Source organism: Pteropus alecto, unplaced genomic scaffold, assembly GCF_000325575.1.
Source record: "Pteropus alecto unplaced genomic scaffold, ASM32557v1 scaffold312, whole genome shotgun sequence".
Taxonomy (NCBI): Eukaryota; Metazoa; Chordata; class Mammalia; order Chiroptera; family Pteropodidae; genus Pteropus; species Pteropus alecto.
In genome coordinates, this window is record NW_006433948.1 from 1,266,480 (window position 1) to 1,276,884 (window position 10,405).

Genomic DNA, 10,405 nt, shown 5'->3' on the forward strand with positions numbered 1-10,405 from the left:
AGAAAAGTCTGCGAAAGAGTAGGAAGAGCCCATGGCGGTGGCAGCGAACGCTCTGTGCTCATTGTTTTTACGTTCTTAAAACTCTTAAAACTCTACCTTAAACTGGAAACGTTCACTCCTTATTTAATGGCATAAACAGACCGCCTGATATTTCAAGTGCAGTAACATCTCTGCCAGGACGTGGTTAAAAGCCAAGAAGTAATCCAAAGACAGGTCAGAGAGTGCTGGAATTGATGTTCCAGGACCGTCTGTGATGCTCGGCTGCTTTGCCCATGGGCGAACGCCTCCCTCCCTGCCTCCCTCGGGGTGCGGCCGCGTGGGGGCTTGGCTACCCAGCGTCCAGGCCCACGGCAGGTCAGGAATGGGGCTCTCAGGGGCATCAGTTCTCTAGCTCAGCCAGAATTTACGAAGCACAGACCGTGTGTGCCAGGCGCTGTGCTAGCCTCAGAGGCCACAGCCCAGTGGAGCAGCCAGACGTGGAAACACTCAAGGACAGTGAAGTATTCCAGGTGGGAGGTGACGTCTGTGCAGGGCGCAGTGGGGACACAGAGGCGAGGACACCAGATGGTTGTTCGGGAACGGTTTCCTTGAAGGGTGGTCATTGATGGGTGGGCGTTTTCTGGGTGGACAAGAGGGCCGGCATCCAAAGGAGCCTGTTCCTCAGTAATCAGAACAGATACTCAAAAGCACAGCAGTCTGAAGCCATTCGCCGTAGGAGCAGGTCACCGCTCACGGTTTGGTAAGCCTCTTCAGCACAGCGCAGTAACCTCTGAGAAAACGGGAGGAAGCCCTTTTAGAAAGGTTTCCATCGAAAATGCTTGAAAACGCTCAAAGCTTTGCCACTTGAAAGCAGCAGCCGTGGGCTGTCTGGAAGAGATGCCGCAGGAGGCCTTTTCCTCCGAGGGTCGTACAAACAAAAGGGAACTTTTCGTGTAACTGCTCTAGCGCACGCCGAGCGCATGGCAGGTAGTAAATGTCAGCAGTCACGCCAGTCTCGCTGTTTCAATGTTCTTTTTTATTTCCTTTCGTTCAGCGTCTACGGCTTTCCTCGCCGACAGCCAGCCTCCGAACCGCAAAGCCCTCGCCGTCTATCCCGTGTTCTTGTTCTACTTTGTCATCAGTTGGATGATTCTCACCTTCACTCCTTAGTAAATCGGGAAATGGAAATCAAAAACCAGTGGTTGGAAGGCTCCCCCGAACAACGCAATGCACCACGGAGCTTCGCCCCCGGCCCTCTTTTGTCTAGCTTTGGAGGTATTGGGTACCTGGCCACGTTGCGGGGTTACGAGGGAGCCGAAGCACCATCGCCACTCGTGACGAGCTCATGTTTGAAAGACTGTCCTTTTCCTCTTGCCTGTTATTCCTTTAAGCTGCATGTGCGTTGTACACAGTACGATGCCTTCTTAAGGGGTGATGGGGGTCCCTGTGGGCTGTTTGGGCGGCAAGCAGTGACTCGGGAACACGTGGCTGCGGCCTCCAAGTTGAACAGAGTCGGCGACTTTTGAGCTTTGAGAACAGTTCAGGCGGCGCTCTTAAACACATTGCCTTATGACCATTGGAATCTGCCTCTCACCAGAATACACAAGAGTGGATGGTCTGTACTCATCTTTTATTTCTCACTTCAGTTTGAAAAGGCAGCGACAGGTTTGGAGGGCGATTGGCCGATGCGGGGGAAGGAAGCGTGCATTAGCCAGATTCTGATCAGAGAAAGTTTGCCCTTTTTTCGCTTTAAAGATTCCGCTTCTTTAGGTTTTTTTCCATATAGTCACGTGTGTGCCATGCTTAGCAGCACGTCAGTGACAGCAGTTTTAACCTTGTCCCCCAGCTCTGAGTGTGCAGGCTAAGGCGTTAGCCTCAGTGTGCCGTCTGCTTTGACCAAAGCGCTCAGTGGACAGAGTAGAAGACCTCAGACGCTGGGACCGGTAGGTCCCTGGCGCAGGGCACCACGTGTGGCTTCGGCTACAGCGTAGCTATCCATATTCTCCCTTGCTCAGTGTCATCTGGCCTCCAACTAGGATGCCAAGCGGAACGCGAAGCCCGCGTTTAACCGCGTGAATGCGGAGGGCCTAGTGTTCCCATGGCTGATGCACAGAGTGCTGACACTGGGAGCGTGACGCCGCTGCCTTTCCACATTAGATGTGTTTATTGTGGTTGGGGCGGGTAGCAGGTTTTTTTTTTTTTTTTTTTTTTTTTAGTTCTAGACTTTATTTGTAAAGCCGATTAGCTGTCCTTTAGACAAGAACTTCTCTGCGCATGCGCGCCTTCTTGTAGTCACAGTTATTTGTGCACACGAGTGTGAAGGCTTTTCAGGGAACACAGGGCGTGGGACAGGCTGGCGCTGAGCCAAACAGGGCTCCCCCGCAAGGTCGTGTGAACTGCTGCGTTCTAGAACTTGCACACTGAAGAAGTCTTAATAGACAAAGGCAGAAAACAGTCATTGTAAATAGTTACTTAGAAAGTTAGGAATTTCAAATTGCACAACCTTTTTTTCTCTTAGAATTTAAATTTTTATTCATCTCGTATTTAAAGACTACCTGCACACAGATGTATAATTTTGAAAACGTATGTTCTCCATCCTCAGATTAACCAAGTGGACGATCCTGGGCACATTTGGGTTCTCAGAATGATACTCAATTACATAAGCGTGACAGAGTTGGTCCCCTCTGTCGCAGCCTTGTCCAGAGCTCTTGGTTACATATTTGTATTTATTTCGAAGGCCCTTTTTAATTTTAAAGTAAACTCTGTGAGGCCTAAGCCAATGTTCTGCTCTTGAATTGGTAAAGAAAGTAGTTTGAAATGTTCTTATTTTGCAGTTAGTCCTGAGTGATCATCCATCTCATTGTCTGGCATTTTCTAAGTTCCACTGAAAAGATCTCGCTTCTGGAGTTGTTTTATAATCTGTCCCAGTGATTATAATGTAAAAGTAAAGAAATAACCGTGCTTTTCAAAAGGGAATGAAGTCTTTACCAAATCTCACTCAGGCTATATATTCGGTCCGAAATCCCTAAGACCTGAACTCGGCTTTGGGGTGTGTGCGCGTGCGGGAGGGCTTGGTTCTCCGTAATGCGGTTAAGGCAGCCAGTTCCGTGTATTAATCTGCTGGTCTTGGATGACTTAGGGAATGGCTTTATTTGATTAAAATGGAGTTGGGTAAAATGGAAATTTAATAACCTTTCTGACGACGAGTGGCCAGTTTCAGGGTATAAATATTACTAGATGCAAAAAAAAAATTGCATTGCTTTCTGTGACAGATGACCTGAGTATCTGGAAGTTGTAACCTTCTGTACAGCTTTCCCTGATTTGCTGCAAAGGCATGTAGCTAATTATAGAAAGGACTAGAAGGGAGTGGACTCCAACAGAGGAAACTCTGTCCCAGGAATTGAAAGTTTCATGCTTCACATGAAATGCGAGTGTGGGAGCCTCGCTGCCATTGTGGCTTATCGCTTGCTGCTCCTCCATCTGAGATTGAGAAGCCATCGTCATATTCTTTAGCAATAGAAAAGGTGAAGATTGCATTTAATCGCTGCTCAGATGAGGAAAACTCAGTTAGTGTGAACATTTTTGAATGTGCGGTGTAGTCTTAAAAGTCGTTAATCGATAAACAGCCATGCCACCCTGAACTCACCTGATCTTGATCAAGATCTCGGAAGCTAAGCAGGGTTGGCCCTGGTTAGTACTTGGATGGGAGACCACCTAGGAAGACCAGGTGCTGGAGGTGTAAAAAATAAAAGAAACTTAATCGTTAGGTCTTTTACCTCTTAAAAGGCTAATTACATGATTTCAGTTGGGCATTTTCATTATGGTGGGTTTCCGTTGTTGGGCAAGGTGGGGTCAGGGCACAGGGTGTGGGACTGGGGAGCATTTTACTGTTTACTGTATTTGTCTTTTTATAAACTGTCCCCCAAATGTGATTAGAAAGCTAGCGAGCTTGTATTGGAACACTGAATCGTATACTTTATATAGTCTATTTACTGCACTTTCTGTTTACTCCTGGAGGTGAAAATGAAAATCTCTCATCCTTTTGAAATTTCAGATAACTTCAAGCCATTGGACTTTATATAAACCTATCACATGACAAATAGACGTCCATTGCATGCAGCTGTTTTATTCCAGAGTAAAATACTGAAATTGTGATTCTCAGACTGTTAATTTCAGAGGCAATTTAGATAGAAATACATGTGTGAATGTTAATCCATGTATGTAAATTAGAAATAATTTTCTAGATTCCGTGGGCTTTTATTAAAAATGAGGAATTTTTAGGGATTTACTTAGGCTATAGGATGGCCAAATAATTAATAACATAATAATTAATATTACTACTTATAATAACTGACATTTGTTGGGCATTTAAGTTGTGTGCCAGGCACTATTCTATTTTTTTAAGAATTTTTTATAGCTTTATTGAGATACACGTAACCGTAGAATTCACCCTTTTAAAGAGATGTACAGGTCAGTGATTTTTTTCCCAGTATAGTCACATAATTGTGCAATGATCACCATCATGTGTCTGATTTTAGAACGTTTCCATCGATCCCCAAAGAACCCAGTATCCGTCAGTCAGTGCCTACGCCCCTTCTCCCAGGCCCCTGGCATCGAGCAGTCTGCTCTCTGTCTGGATACTTCTGGTCAGGCACTGTTCATAACTGCTTTTCATGCATCTCAAATCCTCAACATAAAGTACTATGGTTCTCGTTATTACAAGTAGAAAATCGCAGCACAGAAAGGTTAAGTAAAGGGCCCAAGGTCACACAGTGAATCGATTTAAGATCGGAAAAACGGAGAGAACACAGTAGGGCACAGTTTTGAATTGCATCGTTAGTACAGGCTAAGTGCCCTGTTACTAGCCGGCACAGCCTGCACGGGCTGAGGGTAGACAGCTCTCGTTCTTCTTTCAGTATATTCCAGAACACCGCATTAGCATCTGAGAAAAACACAAGCACCGCTGTACCTTGGGAAGGGTTGGCTTCGCGCCCTCATCGCTCCTGGAGCCCCCTTCCCTCCCCGCCCCTCCGACCACCGCCACACACGCGTACCCCTCCCCGTTCCCTCTCAAAGTCTTAGGAATCAAACAACTTGTGCCTGTTTTTCATTCTCCCAGAGGCACGGTTAATGCATCACGATTTAACTTGTCTGTTCAGGTGTTTATAGTCAAGGGAAGCATCTGGTTGCTTATAGTACCATTTCTATTCCTAAGACCTCAGAGAGCAGTAGTGAGAATTCGAAGGCCTTTTCGTTTGGGTTAAAGTAGGCGGGGGGAAGAAATAACCGAGGAGAGGCTTTGCCTTAATGAAGTCAGTGTCCCCGTGGGGTCGGGAGCGCCCCGCGCCGCTGTTTCCACGGTGATCGGTTAAGGTTCTTTCTTCCAGTCTTTGCTCTCTGCGCCATCACTGCTGCTACGTGGTCCAAACTCTTCCATACTCCACTTTCATCCCGCTCTTTGCTATCAATAGGAACCCGTGAAAAGAAGAAATCTGTAAAATTATTTGTGACTGTTAAATGTGCGAATAAAAAACACTGGAAAGGAGAACCTGCGTTTGCCTGTTCTTGTGCTGAAAGGCAGGGCCCGAAGTTACGCGCCGCATACCGTTTAGATAGAATATATTGTATTCCGACTACTTCGAAGGCCGCGTACGATTGGACGGGTGGCATGGTAGAAAGGGAAGTCGTATTTACTGAGCAAGTAACATACGCCGGGTACTGTATTAGCTGCTTTGTCAACAGAATCTCCTGTAATCTCGGCAGCCTTTTGAGGTTGGTGCTATTAAAGTCGAGGAACCTGGAAACTCAGAGATTAAATAAATTGCCCTAAGTCAGTGAGCAGCGCAACCAGGATTCAGCCTCAGGTTTGGTGACTCCGTGGCCTTTTTCCCGTATCAGTTCTTCGCCAAAGTAACATCATAGCTGACGACGTTAAGGAAACGAAGCCAGGCCTCTCAGGCAGCCTGAAGTGAGGGGAGAAAGTGGGTTTTCGGCCTTCTGTGTAGTGCTGGGAACTACACCTGCTCCTGCGCTCAGTTAACTACTTGCTCGGAGAAGCCGAGTTCCCTACCACTCCGCACACGTCATAGCTGAAACGCGTCATGGTTCTTTTTGGTCCCACACAAGATAACAGTGATCAGTGACAACAGGGGCGCGTCTTTGAAGTATTGGGAGATAAGTAGCATCCGAGACGTCACCCTGAAACTGGAAGTTTTGTGATTCTGCTTATCTCTCTCATTTCTCTGCCATCTCTGTGACAACATGTCTGAGTTAGCTTGCTGGCCGTCAGGAACACAGCCCGGTCACCCAGCCATCGCCACCTTACGTTAGCCCACCACTCAGTGGGTGAGCCTAGAACTTCTCTGAGACTAGAACTAACTGCTCAGCTGTACCCTAAGTTGTCAAGCCACAGACTCAAGAATTAAACATAAATAAATGCTTGTTTTAAGCTACTGAATGTTCAGTGCTTTGATAAGCAGCATTATGGCGCCAGTAGTTAACTGGATACAAAGGCTATTTTTAAAAGAAGTTTCCACAGGTATTTGATAGGAGGTAGAGGCACTGAGTGTTGTTTCCTTATTTGTAGAGTCGTATCAGGCACAGACCATCAGAGATTAAAGGAATTTTCGAGATAATTAAGTTTGCTCGTTTTACCCAAAGTTATTGGAAGGAACCAGGATAAAACCGAGTTTTCTTCATTTCTGGTCCACTGCTCTTTCTCTGATAAGAGAATGCAGTGTAGATAAAAGAGCTACAACCTAGTGCCAAAACAAAACCAAACCCCCAAAACTTATTTGTTCTTGCTGAGTGGATATGTGAATATTTAACAGCGAAAAAGGAAGGAACTCTTGAGAAAGTGACAGACTCCCAGAAAAAGGATTTATTGAGGGTGCTACTCCCCAAAGCAAGTGAAAAGAATAGGCATTCAGAAAATAGTTGGTAGATTTACCTTTAGAGGAAGTAGACAAACTTCGTGAGTCGGGAGGGAAGAATGAGTGTGGATACGTGGGTGATTAAATGTTCACACGTTCCACAAGCAATTTGATCATTATGTCGAGGATTCAAAAATGGCTAAGACACTGGTCCTTGCTACTATCTGTATTAGCTCCCAACACAATACAGCCTTTATAGTACCAGACACACGGCATGCTGGGAATGAAGGGGACATCGAGCCAAGGAAATAGAAAGCTAATGGGCAGTGATGGTCGCCACAGGCACAGGTGATATGTTGAGTGGTTGGTGTAGGCGGAAGTGGAAGCAGGATTGAAAATCAGGGTCAAGAACTCAGCTAGCCCAGTCCTGGCAGACATCTAGAGTCCAGGAGGAAATCTGATCCAAGCCAGTGACATAGCTTAAAACTTGTCTATACTCATATTCACTCTGCTGCAGTGACACTTGACCAATCCCTGCAGGAAACATTTTCATCACTTGTCCATGACATCAGACTCGGTTCCCACGATAGTCTGTTTCTTCGTAATGGGTTCCTCTCGTTCCATGTGCCCATCAAAAGTGGGTGTTCTCTCTGTCTTCTGCTCTTCCCAATCTATAAACTCTCCCGAGATAATGAAATCTCAAAACGTCAACTACCACGGCAGGCTATTCACACCCTCGTTTTCCCTGCCTGGCATGCATGTGCATCCTTTTTCTGGTTCCTTTGGAGAATTCCTCCCTCCACTCCATGTTATCCAGGTAAAAATGGCACTCAGGTGCTCTACATCCTCCCTGTCAACGGGAGTGGACATGGGGCCTGGACTCAGCTAATCGCATTGCTTCCTTTTGTCGAACACGGTGATCGGTTAAGGGACGAGTACTCAAGCCAGCGTGGGCTGATCAGAGGCCTCCCTAGGCCCTTTCTGCTAGAGCTAGTAGAGAAGACTGTCTTCCTTTGGGTCATGAGTTGTAAAGATGCGGGCCTGAGTCGTCAGTGGCCAGCTTTTTTACCACCCGGAAGAAGACAGAAGAAAATGAATCTCACAGACAGATGCTGACAGCTGAGGGAAACTTCATAAGCTTTGAGCCCTGAATCCAGCTGTGCCTGAAGGCAGCGAGCTCCCCTCCTGGATGGATGAGCCAATAAATTCAAAGAATGCCGCTAATGCTAAAATCTCCAGTCCAAATCTTTGACACAGGATTTCTAGCGTGATATAGAAATGAGCACCTATTAGTCACTTGAAAGTCCCATTTGTTCTTCAAACTTTTTGTGTCTCATCTGGACTCAGTAGGTCCCTCAATGCCCGCTCGTTACTTATTTTAGAGAACATCACCATTATACTCAGTTACCCAAGCTAGGAATCTTAAGAGTCACCCTAAAGTTCCCTTTCCCTTCCCTATATTGTCACCAATCCTGCTTATTTTACTCACCTAACACATCTCACCTCCATCTCTTCCTCTGTATTTCCGCTGCCACGATTTGGTTCAGGGCTTCATATTCTCTTGTCTGCTAGACTATTAGCAACAAACACGTAAGTGATCCACTTCCATATTGCCTTGCTCAAATCTACCTGTCACACCGTTGCCAGAATGACCTACTTTATACATTTGATCCCATGTCTCTTCTAAGGAGAACAAGGCAGTCTCCTCCCTCATGGAGCTGGCACTTTCTTGCTCCTCTCGTGGTTGAGTTCACATCTGTCACCGTGCTTTACACTGAATTAAGGTGAATCATACTCTCCCATTGGTCCTTCCTGCTCGACCCTGAGTTATGACAGGACAGACCATGTCTAATTTACCTCTTAACCTCAGAACAGGTCCATAATAGGCACTTAACGTTTGTTGAATGAATGAGACTCAGGAGGGTCGCTCCAGAAGACAAGGTAGGAGGGAGACAGGTGTAGGGCTGGGGGACAGGGGGAGAGACACATGTAAAGGGACACATTTAACTGCAATGTGAAAAGCACATAATAGACGCATGAACGAAGGCTCTGGCAGCCCAGGGGTGGGGTATCCAATGTGATGGGCTGAAGCCGTTGGCCTATGAGGACACTCACTCTATGTTAGCAGTCTTCTCTGGGTGGGAAAGCCTGCTTCTCTGCTATAAGGGGGACCCTTGACGCTGGATGTTTAGCGTGCGTGTCCCCTAAGTCCTCTCTCATAGTAGCCCTGCAAGCTCTGCATGCTTAGCACCATCTTACGAATGAGGAAGCAGAGCTCACAGGTGGCATCATTTACCCGAGGCCGCACAGCTAGGAAGTGGCAGAGCTGGGACTTGAACCCAAGATACATGTGATTGTAAAGAACATATTCAATTAGAATTAGCTTCAGCCGCATGTAACAAAACTCCAAAGCAAGAGGGCTTTAATCAGATAGAAGCTTGTTCTTATATAAGAATGTCTAAAGGTGAGAGGTCAAAGGCTGGTGTGCTGACTCGCTGGTATCATCTGGAACTTTAGCTCCAATTTCTCGGTGCCATCCATTGTATCTGCATGCGAGGCAGCAGTTAAAAATAGGGGAGGTGGAAAAGGGTCAAGGGGTCAAATACACGGTGGCGGCAGGAGATTTGACCTTGGGTGGTGAACACACAATACAATAGCAGATGGTGTATTCTTGAATTGTACACTTGAAACCGCTATAATTTTATTAACCAGTGTCACCGCAATTAATTTAATTAAAAACAGAAAAAAGAAGCAGGGGAAGACAAAAGAAAAACCAGACTGGCCTGGATTTTCCCAGCCCAGTCAGCTCCCTTTCGGTTACCTTCTTAGAAGTTGCTAAGACACTTAGTCACATGGGCGTATCTTAGCTGCAGGTCAGGCTGAGGAATGTACTCTTTCAGCTAAGTGAATTATGCCCCCGAATGAAATTCAAGTATCGTTATGAAAAAAACAGGGACTTCATATTGAGTGCAGCAAGCACTCTCTGTTAAACTTCTTTGCTTAAATAAAGCTTAAAGAGAATTCACATACAGCGAAGTCTTCATTTGAACGTACAGGCCGATGAGTTCGACAAATGTAAACAGTCACGTCATCATCACCGTGATCAGGATATTGAATGTTTTCATCATGTCTAAAAGGTCCTTTGTATCTCTTTATAATCACTCTTCTCCTGTCCCTGGTCCCAGGCCATCAAGGGTGTTTTTTATCGGTTACTTCAGCTTTTCTGGTTCTAAAATTTCACGTGGTCTTCGTGTCTGATTTCTTTCGCCCTGCGTGTTGCGTGGGTTGACCCTAGTTCTTTGTACCTGTAGCCTGTTCCTTTTTATTGCTGAGTCGTATTGCATTGTATAAATATCTCAGTTTATTCATTCTCCTGGGAATGGACGTTTCTTCTGTGCTCTAAAATTTTCCACAAAAGCCACGCTTCCCAGTTTTTCACGAAAGGCTGCTCCTGCAGCGAGAGCATGATGGGGTCACTAAAGCAGGCCCAATCCTGGGACCCGGGGGACTTCTCTGATGGGTGACTTGGGTTTGAAGGCTCCCGGACAGCCCTG

At 46.1% G+C, this 10,405-nt stretch overlaps 1 pseudogene; it reads left to right on the forward strand.

The window, feature by feature from the left end:
- Positions 1-3,597: 3,597 nt before the first annotated feature.
- LOC112477186 lies at positions 3,598-3,718 on the forward strand (annotated as a pseudogene).
- The last annotated feature ends 6,687 nt before the right edge of the window (positions 3,719-10,405 follow it).